This window comes from Bombina bombina, chromosome 5, assembly GCF_027579735.1.
Source record: "Bombina bombina isolate aBomBom1 chromosome 5, aBomBom1.pri, whole genome shotgun sequence".
NCBI classification, from domain to species: Eukaryota; Metazoa; Chordata; class Amphibia; order Anura; family Bombinatoridae; genus Bombina; species Bombina bombina.
In genome coordinates this window covers 1038313418-1038327290 of record NC_069503.1, presented here as the reverse complement: position 1 = coordinate 1038327290, position 13873 = coordinate 1038313418, and positions in this window count along the sequence as shown.

The window sequence follows — 13873 nt, the reverse complement described above, 5'->3', positions numbered from 1 at the left end:
ATGGACAACTGAGAAGAGAAATATGTGAACCTCATGAAAACGTTAGTATTTATTATAGTTGCTGGACAAGAGAAATGTTATATACATAAAAGAGCCATGACTGGGGGCGTGTCTGGGCTTAGGCTGAAGATGGCCGCAAAACTGAGAGCTCTGGCAAGCTAAATTACATTCCGCCATGTAAGGAATATATTTTAAAGCCATCCAGGACAGAAAAGTGTATCATTTGAAAGAAAAAAGTGTGCTGGCAGAGGCAATACTTATATTGTATGACTTCAGGGTCTCTCAGACCGGATCGCTGTAGTTGATTCTTGGCGGCCTCCACAGAGGGAATCTCTCAGCACCCCCCCCGGGGAACCGGGTACGTGGAGATACGTTCCAAATCTCCATATACACGCCTATAAATTTCAGTATGGAGGAACTAATTGAGGCTATGCAAGGGTGGATGACCGAGCTTGATCAAAGCATGCAAGCTAGATTTGACCCCCTTCAGCTCCAGATCGCACTTACTCACCTCAAAATGGATCCATCCGGAAATGGGGCTAATGCAGAGCTCCCTGGATTATGTGGCGACATCCTAATCAACACTAACCCGCATATCGTAATGGACAGACAGGAATATGTGCAGCTGGAAGCCTGCGAGAACTCTATGCCTGCTCTGGTCCCTAACCGGGGAGATACGGCCGGCTCTCTGGAGCGAGATCAGGGCGAGGTAAGGGCTGAACTGTTATTGAGCGATAATCAGCATGCTAAGCCTCAGTTGCTGACATCAGGACCCCTCTATATACCTGACGCAGGACTTCTTTTGCTAAGAGAGGAAGGCTGTGAATATCTGATTTTTCTCCCAGCTGACTCGTTTTTGTTCAGAGGAGCCACCTCCAGGCTGAACTCATGAATTCAGAATGCGACTGTGAACTGTACCTCCCGGTCCGGCATAGGATAATTGCACGCAGCCCCTGCTACCACGGAGAGACAGTGAAGGACTCTTGAACTTCTACAGGGGTAACATATGTGTGCGATCTTGGCTTTGAACACTGTGCCTACTTTGGAGCCCTGAGAGGTTTAGGATGGGCCTTACTACAAGTGATTTTAATCTCTCTCCTAACACTGAACTTTGTGTTTCGTCCTATTAGCTGTATGGGACATGTATGTAATATACTGCTCTATCATGACAAGTTTAGGCATGAGACTAACTCTTACAGAGTTTGAGGTTATTGTATGTATTAGGGTCACTATTTTCTTGAGTTTAACTAGCATCCCACAAAATAGCTCATATTTTGAGGTATGTACAGCACATGTAAGCGAGTACTTTGCTATATTTATACCCACTGCAAAACTGTTCAAAATGTGCCTAATGGCCAAACATGAATGTAAAGTGATAAAATTATTGTTTGAAGGACGTTTCCCAAAGCTGCATTTTATTACACTTCACCTTCTGATGCGAGGGTTCTTTTACATATGTGGAATGATCAACACTGCACCCTCAGCTCATGCAGTGATGTTTAGTGTTCCCTTTATACAGTGTATTATGACAATAACAAGTGTGAACCTCTTTTGTTCCTAAATAATAGTAAAACTTAGATGAATAATGATTCTATTTGGGCTGGTGCATTATGGGTATACTGATGTGTATGGTGTCTTCTGTGTATGTATTAAATTGTAAAATTGCTTATTACATAATTTTACTAACTTTATTGTAAAAACTTTTTTTTTTTATTTGGTGAGAATTTGGCCTAGAATGAGGATGACCAACTATTGAACAGCTTCAGGATCCGTTCTGTACAAAAAGAATGTACAGTTTGGCATGATTGAAGCCGCTCAATAGTTTCATTAATGGGAATCTCACAATTGTTTTAGAAACCTAATTTACAGTGTAAAGGCCGCTATTGGAAATGGAAAAGTTATGGCCACTTTTGTCTGCAAGATATTAATATTGTGCATTGGTAATCTCCATTTTACGGCAAAATTTTTATATTTCGTTTATATTAACTTCTGCTGAAATAATATTAAACGCACATTCTATAAATAAGAATTGTTGCCAATAATTCTGTAACCTTCTGTCCTACAACCATAACAAGTTGTTTTGTATTTTTTCATGCTAATATTTTAGGATTATTTGTTGCTTAATATCTTTGAAAGTTTATGTTATAACTATACATATTTTAATAACATCAAAATCAATTTAATAAATATGATTAAACCCTTTGAAAATTGTCTAGTTTTTCATTTTTTCAGGTTGTATGAACCACGTTTATTGGTTTTTTGGATGTATTATCAAATCCCAATTAGACTGCTTAATTTTAATTTAAACAATTTTTGAATGAGAATGGACTTTAATAATAGTATTTAAAATGTTTAACATTTGTCAAAAATAAAATACTTTTTCCAATTTGTGCAATAAAGATTATTATATAATATTTGAGTCCCATTAACAAACCTTTTTTCTACAACATTAAACCGGTTCATAATTGCTTTTTCATAAACAATCGTAAGACAAAAGAAAGATATCCAAAAATGTATTTAACATGGTCTGAGTACTTAAAGGGACAGTCAACTCGATTTTTTTGATAATCTCTTTATTACCCATTCCCCAGTTTTGCACAGCCAACATGGTTATATTAATATACGTTTAACCTCTTAGATTACCTTGTATCTAAGACTCTTTTGAGAGCCCCCTGATCACATTACTTTTTATTTATTATCTATTGACTTTCATTTTAGCTGTGTGGTGCACAACTAATAGATGTGAGCACAAAATTATCAATATGGCCCACATGAACTAGCATGTGATTAGGCTGTCTATAGTGGCTTAGAAAGAAGCAGACATTTAGAGGTTTGAATGTTATAAAGTATATTAACCCCTTAATGACCACAGCACTTTTCCATTTTCTGTCCGTTTGGGACCAAGGCTATTTTTACATTTTTGAGGTGTTTGTGTTTAGCTGTAATTTTCCTCTTACTCATTTCCTGTACCCACACATATTATATACCGTTTTTCTCGCCATTAAATGGACTTTCTAAAGATACCATTATTTTCATCATATCTTATAATTTACTATAAAAAAAAATATAAAATATGAGGAAAAAATTGAAAAAACACACTTTTTCTAACTTTGACCCCCAAAATCTGTTACACATCTACAACCACCAAAAAACACCCATGCTAAATAGTTTCTAAATTTTGTCCTGATTTTAGAAATACCCAATGTTTACATGTTCTTTGCTTTTTTTGTAAACTATAGGACCATAAATACAAGTAGCACTTTGCTATTTCCAAGCCATTTCTTTTCAAAATTAGCGACAGTTACATTAGAACACTGATATCTTTCAGGAATCTCTGAATAGCCATTGACATGTATATATTTTTTTTTAGTAGACAACCCAAAGTATTGATCTAGGCCCATTTTGGTATATTTCATGCCACCATTTCACCGCCAAATGCAATCAAATACAAAAAATCGTTCACTTTTCACAATTTTTTTCACAAACTTTTGGTTTCTAACTTAAATTATTTACAAACAGCTTGTGCAATTATGGCATAAATGGTTGTAAATTCTTCTCTGAGATCCCCTTTGTTCAGAAATAGCAGACATATATGACTTTGGCATTGCTTTTTGGTAATTAGAAGGCCGCTAAATGCCACTGCGCACCACACGTGTATTATGCCCAGCAGTGAAGGGGTTAATTAGGGAGCATGTAGGGAGCTTTTTGGGGTAGTTTTAGCTTTAGTGTAGTGTAGTAAACAACCCCAAGTATTGATCTAGGCCAATTTTGGTATATTTCATGCCACCATTTCACCGCCAAATGCGATCAAATTAAAAAAAAACGTTAATTTTTTCTCAATTTTAGGTTTCTCACTGAAATTATTTACAAACAGCTTGTGCAATTATGGCACAAATGGTTGTAAATGCTTCTCTGGGATCCCCTTTGTTCAGAAATAGCAGACATATATGGCTTTGGCATTGCTTTTTGGTAATTAGAAGGCCTCTAAATGCCGCTGCGCATCACACGTGTATTATGGCTAGCAGTGAAGGGGTTAATTATGTAGCTTGTAGGGAGCTTGCAGGGTTAATTTTAGCTTTAGTGTAGAGCTCAGCCTCCCACCTGAAACATCAGACCCCCTGATCCCTCCCAAACAGCTCTCTTCCCTCCCCCACCCCACAATTGTCCCCGCCATCTTAAGTACTGACAGAAACTCTGCCAGTACTAAAATAATAGGTATTTGGCCCTTTTTTAAAAATAAAAAAAGCATATTTACATATGCTGATGTGTAGGATCCCCCCTTAGACCCCAACCTCACTGATCCCCCACCAAACAGCTCTCTAACCCTTCCCCTCTGCCTTAATGGGCGCCATCTTGGGTACTGGCAGCTGTCTGCCAGTACCCAGTTTTGTAAAAAAATGTGCCTTTTTTTTTTTTAAATGCCCTTTTCTGTAGTGTAGCTTTCCCCCCCCCCACCAAGACCAACCCCCAACCCCTTCCAGGTCCCTTAGATTACATTTTTAATAGTTACATTTATTATTTTATTTTAGCTTTTAACTTTTTTTTTCTGTAGTGTAGCGGTTCCCACCCGCTCCCGCCCCGTGCACGCGAACGCCCGCCACCCCCCGTGCACGCGCGCGCTCCCGTGCGCGCCCCCGTAGATCCCGCCCCCGATCCCGCCCCCCTCCACTTCACACAGAGCACCGATGGCCGCCCACCCGCCTCCCACGTAAGCTCCCACCCACCAACGATACCGGCCATCGATGTCCGGTGCAGAGAGGGCCACAGAGTGGCTCTCTCTGCATCGGATGGCCAAGGGGGGTTATTGCAGGATGCCTCCATATCGAGGCATCACTGCAATAACCTGAAAGCAGCTGGAAGCGAGCAGGATCGCTTCCAGCTGCTTTCCAGACCAAGGACGTACGCCACACGTCCTCGGTCATTAACTGTATTTTTTTTGAGGACGTGTGGCGTACGTCCTTGGTCCTTAAGGGGTTAATATAACAATGTTGGTTATGCAAAGCTGAGGAATGGGTAGTAAAGGCATTATTGACTGTCCCTTTAACTTATTGGATGCAGAGAATGACACAGTGTAATCCTCTTCTCTCCTTGCCCTATTCAGAGAATGACACTGTGTTGCCCTTCTACACAGAGATACTTTCCTCTTCGCATTATGGGGGTATGAGGAAGAACTAAAGAGACCTTATTGCTTGAATCCCTGCCTCTGGTCTGGTATTTGCTGCATATGATGACACCATACACAGCGAGGAAGTGCCCAAAGGCAGAGGTACTTTTTATGCTTGTAATATGTAGAGAAGCTTTTACTGAGTTCATATGCCTGCCCTTGCGCCACCTAGAAGGTCATGATATCTCTGACTAAAACGGGGAGTTTTGACAGTAAAAATAAAAAAACACCTAGAACAGCAATAATCCTTCTGACTGACATATACAAGTGATCTTTCATTTGAAAGTGGAAAAGCTCCCAATATATTGTGATCACCTGTCCCTATTGACCTTTTATATAGGGGATACCCTTGTTTTCAACAAGTGGTCACCTACTGTTGCAATTTGCCCGTTATAAAAGTTGTGAAGCTAATGACCTTCCCCATGTTGGTACCAGGGAGTTGTTTGATAGGTGGGGATGACATATAACATAAAACCTAGAAGGTCATGAGACACTGTTTTGGAAAAACTCATTGTTAGGTGTCTACCTTAAAGGGATATAAAACCCCACATATTTCTTTCATGATTCAGATAGAGCATACAAAACAACTTTCCATTTATCTAATATGCTTAAATCTCCTTTTATGCTTTGTTGAAAAGAATACCTATGCAATGGAAGCTGGGGCTGAAATTATATAACTATTACCATTGGCTCACCTTATGTGTTCAGCTAGTTCCCAGTAGTGCATCTCTGCTCCTTCAACCAAGCATATTGAGAGAATAAAGCAAATTTGATAAAAGAAGTAAATTGGAAAGTTGTTTAAAATTATACAATCTATCGGAATCATGAAAATAAAATTGGGGTTTCATGTCCCTTTAGGTACTTAAATGAGGCAAGTTAAATCCTGCTTTAAACGTGGAAAGTTGCATGTGCAAAATGTTTCTTTCATGATTCTGATAGAGAATACAATTTTAAACAATTTTCCAATTTACTTCTATTATTTAATTTGCTTCCTCCTCTTGTTATCCTTTGCTGAAAGGTTTATCTAGGTAAGCTCAGGAGCAGCAAAGAACCTAGGTTCTAGTTGCTGATTGGTGGATGCATATATATATATACCGATAGTCATTGGCTCACGCATGTGTTAAGTCAACAACCAGAAGTGCATTGCTGCTCATTCAACAAAGCATACCAAGAGAACGGAGAAGAAATGTTAATAGGAGTAAATTAGAAAGTTACTTAAAATTTCCTGCTTTATCTGAATCATGAAAGAAAAATTTTGGGTTTCATATCCCTTTAAGATCACCTTAACAGAGAAACAAATATGCTAGCTTGTTTCAATTTAATCCTTATTTCTCCCAGCTAATTCATTTTGAAAGTACTGGATGAGTGCAAAATGGATTGAACTATGAAAACATCAGAATTTTTGGTCAGTTTAAAATAGTAATATTTTCATGGATACTAGAAATTCCATTCATATTCATTTTTCTGCATAAATTGCAATCACCTGTATGATGAGATATGGACTCCCTAAAATGTGACGTCATCATGTAATAACAGCATCTGAGAAAGATACCAAGTCCAAGCAGAACTTTAAAGGTATACAAAACCCATTTTTTTTCTTTCTTTCATGATTCAGATAGAGCATGCAATTTTAAGCAACTTTCTAATTTACTCCTATTATCAAATTGTCTTCGTTCTCTTGCTATCTTTAATTAAAAAGCAGGAATTTAAAGCTTAGGAGCCAGAGCATTTTAGGGTCAACACCCTGGATAGCGCTTGCTTATTGGTGGCTACATTTAGAAAACCAATAAGCAAGCATAACCCAGGTTCTGAACCAAAAATAAGCTGGATCCTAAGCTTCACATTTCTACTTTTTAAATAAAGATAGCAAGAGAACAAAGAAACATTTATAATAAGAGTAAATTAGAAAATTGCTTAAAATCGCATGATCTATCTGAATCATTAAAGAATAAAATGGGTTTAGTGTTCCTTTAATGGAAGTCAGAGAAAATATTTTTTATGTATTTATCCCAGAGCAGACTCTTTCCTATAAATGTCAAAATATTTAAACCTGAATGGATTAAACCTGTTATTTAGCTATAATTAAGATGGAAGGAAAAGTCTTACAATAGATAACTTGTAACCTAGATATTTCATGCCAAATTAAATGTTTCAAACATTCTTTACTTTTTTGTGCTCTGCTTATATAGGAAATAAGGATATTGAAGATGTTCTCTACGGTCAGCCAATCAATTTAGAGAGCAATAAAATGTTTCAGCTACTATTTTACAAAATGTCTGCATGATTTACACTGATTTCATTCTTCTAGCCAAGAATATAATGAGAACAGGATAGGATACAACACTCATCCGTCCTAGTGCACAGAGATTTAAGATTATCTAAAATGGTAAAACACTATTTTTATCATGTTTTAAAGAATCATTCTAATATTGCTGGTACCTTGAAATATGCCCTAGATTCCATTTAGTTGTTCAAGTATTCCATTAGTTGTTTTTTTTATATCTTTCTAAAGCTAATTGCATATGTCCTTTAATCTAGTCACAGGAAGGTAACCTGTACTTCTGTTTTTAAAAATATTCATCTGAAAACCTAGCTGTTGCTTTCTGTCAGTGATAAAATCACATTTTGTAAGAGAATTGGTAAAATTACGTCGTTTTTCATTCTTAGGTTCTTAGCAAGGCAGAACACCTGGCTCAGTGTGTCCGCTATAAGCAAATTTCATTGGATTACAAATAAAAGAAAATGGTTAAAGGTACATTTCTATAATATATAATATATATATAATATATTTATATAATATCCTACTGTCAAAATGTTAGAAAACGTAATGTTTTCATTATAAGTTGATAATCTAGTTACAGTAATACCCAACAAACAAAAAACCTCCATAACTAGGGTGACCATATTGCCGCTTTAAAAAGGGACACATATGAAAAATACATATGTTAGGGTTCTTATAATGGAACATTATTTGAAACATTTATTTAAACATCCCTGACATACATATGTATTTGTCATATGTGTCCCTTTTTAAAGTGAAAGTAAATCCTAGCGTTTTGCAAATGCTAGAATTTACTATTGAAACAAATAAAGGGCACTTTCATTCATGAAGTATAAGATACTTCAGGTAGAAAGCTCCTTTATTTGAATCAATCGTTCGCCATTCTTAGCTACTACAGCAGCTCACGGCTTGCCGCCCATGGGAGCACGGCTATTGGCTAAGAGGTGAAAACGTCACCTCTTAGCCAAATTTTTTTTTAGCCATGCTGTAGAAGGTAAGAGCGGCGATCATTTGAATCAGCTTTTTTCCCTCTTCAAATTCAGTGCTTTATCATGCAATTCATCAACAGAGTTTTTAGTCACTTTTTGTATGACAATGAACCATGTTAAATCAACAGAAACATAATACAGACCCCACATGAATCCCATTGCAATGCTTTAGAAAGACCTGCTTCTGGTAATTTTTCACAACACCTCTGCTTTTTTTAAAACCCATTTTTACTATTTTGGTCCCAGATATATATATATATATATATATATATATATATATATATATATATATATATAAAAAATATATATATACACAGTATATATTGGGGGTGGTGACTTATTAAGATTTAGTTAATGTTTAAAACTATTGTTTTTGTATGAGTGGTAGATTGACTAAGAAAGAGTGAGTGGGGGAGTGAATAAAGCAAAGGTAAAGTAATGGTTCAGCAAGAGAAGGTGGCAAGTAGAATATAAGCTATAAGGGAGGTTAGGTGTAGGAACAGGGTAGCATCTCAAAATAAAACTTCGATTGAGGGTACTTTATGAGTAGATGCTAGGCAACAATTAGTTATACATAGCTACCAGAATCAATTAAAAATAATCCAGGAAAACTTTGATAAAAATATATCTGATCCTAAAACAACTGAATATCTTAGACAAGAAGGTGGTAATAAATAGAGACAACTATTTGGCAAATAAAAAAGAAAGGGATCATTTCCTACTGGAACAAGCTCAAGACTCAATTCATAAAAAAGCAGCTAAATTCAAAAGGCATGGTAACAAAGCTGGTAAGCTATTGGCTTCTATTTTTAAAACACAAACTCAAAGGAAATCTATTGTAGCTATTAAAAAGTATAACAATGTCATTTTGGATCAAGATCAGATAGCTCTTTTATTTCAAAACTATTACACTGAACTCTACTCTTCTCAGAATCCTCTTTCAGAGGATATTGACACCTTTTTAGCATCTATGGATCTACCGTCTTTTTCAGATCCAGACTTGGAGTCCTTGAATGAACCCATCCTTGAAAAGGAAATACTTAAGGTCATTAAATCCCTACCCAAAGGAAAATCGCCAAGCCCAGACAACTTGCCTTTGGAGTTTTATTTGATACTATTGGAAAAGATTATTCCAGTCTTAAGAGATTTATATAAAGGCTATTTTGAGGATAATGTTAAGATTTCTGAGTATTTTAAAAGGGCCAACATTGTTTCAATCCCTAAACCTAATAAAGATTTTTCAGAATTAACAGCCTATAGGCCGATTTCCTTGCTCAATCTTGATTACAAGACTATGATGAAGATCATGGCAGAGAGAATGAAGCCAATTGTACCCAAAATTGTGCACGCCGATCAAGTAGGCTTTGTGAGTGGAAGGTCTTCTGAAAAAAACTTAAGAAGAATTCTTCATGCAATCTCCCTATATAGTGGAGGCGGTTCTGCTCTGCCGGAGGCCTTCCTGCTATCTTTGGATGCAGAGAAGGCCTTCGACAGAGTAGAATGGCCATTTATGATCAAGGTTTTAAGGAGATATGGGTTCCGAGACAACTTTGTTAATTTTATTTGTAATATATATTCAGATGCTAAGGCATCAATTTTGATCCACCCGTCAGGGTTGACCTCTCTCTCCTTTACTATTTGACTTAGTTTTGGAGCCTTTGGCTCTTAATAGGAATTAACATAGGTAAGGCAACATTAAAAATATCTTTATTTGCCGATGATCTTCTTCTTTTTGTTACCAATCCCAATTATACTATTAATCCTGTGCTAGATCTTTTAGATAATTATGGTACTGTGTCCGGATATAAAACTAACTTTTCAAAATCAAAAGTAATTTGGTTAAATAGACTGAATAATTGTCAAACCTATCAGTTTATTGAATCTGATGCCCTGGAATATCTGGGTCTGAAACTCTCTATTGATCCTGCAGACTGGTATCGTGATAATATCCTGCTAGCTCTTCAAGAAAGTATAGTGAAAATGGAAAGTTGGGCATCCCTCCCGGTTTCAATCTCGGGCAAAGTAACTCTCTATAAAATGTTCATAGTTCCCAAAATACTATACCCATGTAGGATGCTCCCCTTTTTAATTAAGAAACGGGACCTCTGGCACTTCAATCGAGCTTTGAGGTATTTCCTGTGGAGTGGGAGGAAACCCAGAATAAAACTAGAGTCGTTATACCAGCCTTACACGGGAGGAGGACTAGCCCTACCCAATTTGGAATGGTATAATCTGGCAACTATCTTACGTCTTCCAATAGACTGGTTAATTCAATCATTTAAACTCTCTGATAGACATTTAGAGGAACAGGTCTGTTCCCCTCACTCTATGGGGTTTATAGTACACTCATCAAATAAACTTCTGGGGAAGTCAATTGTCAACCATCCCTTATTTAAAGATATCTTAATTGCATGGAGGAAGACTATGGGGCTACTTGGCTATCCAGCCAATATTTCTAAATGGTTGCCTATTCAAGGTAACTGTTTTTTTCCGTTAGGCAATACAGCTAATATCTTTAGAGCCTGGTCACCCTTTAAGGATCTTTCTATTGGAGAGTTTTTTGATTGTAAGGCCAAGAGATTGTATAATTTCTTGAAATTTCAAAATAAATTTTCTACAGTTCAGATCAAACATAAATTTTACTTTTTGCAAGTAAAAAATTATGTTTATAAACTACTAAATTTATTTCCTCAAAAATGTTTAGAACATCCTTTAATGGACAGTATCAAACCTGAAAAATGCTCACTATCTGCCATTTATAAAATATTAAGAACAGCGGAGGAAGGGAAAAGTACACTACAATTAGTGTCCTACTGGGAAAAAATGCTAGATCTGCCCGATCTTTTAAATCAATTTGTTAAAAATAACTTTGTCTCTATCCCACTCAGCATATTTAAGAGAAACTCAATTTAGGATATTTAATAGAGATTACATTACCCCACGTCGGGTAGCTAAGTGGAACAGCAAAGTTAAGAACCAATGCCTTAAGTGTCTCCAAAATGACCCAAATTTGGGCCATCTATTGTGGGATTGCCCAAAAGTGAATCAATTCTGTCAAAAGGTAGCCTATTTCCTCTCCCAAGTGGTTGACTTTAGAGTAACTTTTTCAATTAACTCCATAGTACTATTATCTTCCTGTACTTCATGGGGGAGAAAAGAGAAATTCATCTTAACTGCCATATTAAGCCTTAGAAAACTCTTGTTTATTAATTGGACCAACTCTAAAGTACCTTCGGTTCAGCAACCAAAAAAAGTATTAATCAACACTGCATTAATAGCAGCCCATGATTACAGATTAGAGAGAAAAAAGGACAATTCGTATACAAAGATCTGGAGGGACTTTGTTTTAAGCCAAGATAAAACCTTTATTAATCATATAGAAAAAATTCTTAATTTTCAATTGTAAAAAGTTGGGGAACGAGAGGGACTTTTTTTTTTTTCTTATTTTTCCTCCTTCTCTTATTATTATTATGCTAAATACTTAGACCTTTAAGCCTCAATTGTTATCTGAAATATCTTTATATACTATCTTTGGATATTTATTAGTATCCTAACTTAAGTGTATTTTGTACTGTTGATTTTTTCACTAATAAAATATTTAAAAAAAAAAGACAAGAAGGTGGTATATACTCACTAACAGCATAACCCAGCAAGACACTGAAAAAAGCTAACATTTTGTGATTTAGAGTATATTACTGAGGCATTAGAACACTCATATTCATCACATGACTGTTGCTTTAAACAATATTATGATCAAGAAAAAGGGTTCAATGGACTAAGCAGGGTAAGCTGCCTTTGAGCCCTTGTGGGGCTTCCCACAATATAAAAATATTTTAGTCTCTCCGTCACCTAGAGATGTCATATTAAAATTACCTCGAGAAGGGGTAGCAGACCCTGTACAGGTTCTGCTGCCCATTTTGCAAAGCCGTGTGATCAGGTTCTTAAGTTAAGAACCATGTCTGCCCAGCCCTTAGTATATGGGATTCATAATACTTTACAAATATTCTTGCTGTGCCTACACTTTCCTTTTTCAGGGAACAATAAGTTACAAATTTACAGCTCTTATGCAGCAATCAAAGTAAAATAGGCCTTAAAAGTTGATGCTAACAATTCCTACAAGTGTCACACTTTTTTCATCACTTTCTGTCTGTATAAAAGCAGTGTTAGAACAGGTTGTGTTTCTAAACTGTCTACGTATTATTTGGACAGTATTGTAATGCATTGAGTAGTATAATGCTATTATAATGCTGAGAAAAAGGAATTAACAAAGCAACACAGATAGACCATAATAACCTTTACAATTGTAGGTCTTTCCTTTAGAGAAACTGCAATGAAAGCAAAGGTTTCAGTGAGTAAAGTAAAAAACACCATCAAAAGACACCTGAAAACTACAGAGGTCTGGCAGACCCTAAGTCACCTCAGAATCAGAAGACAAGTTTATGAGAGTCAACAGGTTGAGTGATAGGGGGATCACAGGACAATAGCTGCAAGCACAGCTTAATTCTGGTTAAAGTAACAAAGTCTCACATTCAGCTTTGAAGAGAAGACTTCAAACAGTCTTCAGTTCTTCATGCATGGTTTTTGCATTGTGTCAAGTAGGCTAAAGGATGGATCTCCCAGTGTGAAAATAACTTTCAAACATAGAGGAGGAGGCTCTTTTGCTGGATCAAGAGTCAACAACTTTCTGAGTGAGTGGCTTCCTAACCCCAAAAACACTACCACAGCATTTTGCAGGGCCATTCAATACCCTCAGGTATACACCTGGTTGGTCAAGGGTTTATCCCATTGACTTCCATGGGGAAATAGTTTATTGTGCACATGATAGTGGTGATAAGATAAGTTCAGCTTTTTGCACTTGTTGGGTTAGCACTGGAGTAATAACTTTTTACTTTCAACTCGTAATATCAGAGCAACCCAATGAGCACAAAAGGCTTACCTCTGGCGCAGTTAGTACTCTAGCAAAAATGCTAATTAGTGTTCCACTTGTAATCTAGCCCTATATAAGCTTCTTTAAGGTGATATTAAACAGTCTGTTTCATTGTTTTAATAACAAAAGCACCAATCAGTGCGTTATACTTAATAGAAATCATTGCAATATGTATGTCATCAATTTAAAATTTAACCTTTTACTTTTTTTAACTTCATTTGCGCAGTGTTTTACTTCCGGTCTCAGCCCTACAAGGAGGAGGGGTCCTTTGCAGGAAGGCAGATTAGTATTTAGTCTTTAGTAGTTTTGCTAGAAGACACCTCTCTACTATCTGCAATTAGTTTATTGGCCATGTTCAGTACAGGACTTTTTCTGCAAACAAAATCACATGACCTCAAAATGTAAGTTTTGTGAAGGTGGCAACCATATCTAGCTGCGGGAAGGGCTACTCTAAGAATTTCTAAGTGCTCATTTATAAAGAAAGCAAATAAGTCGTTTGCTGTTTATTACAC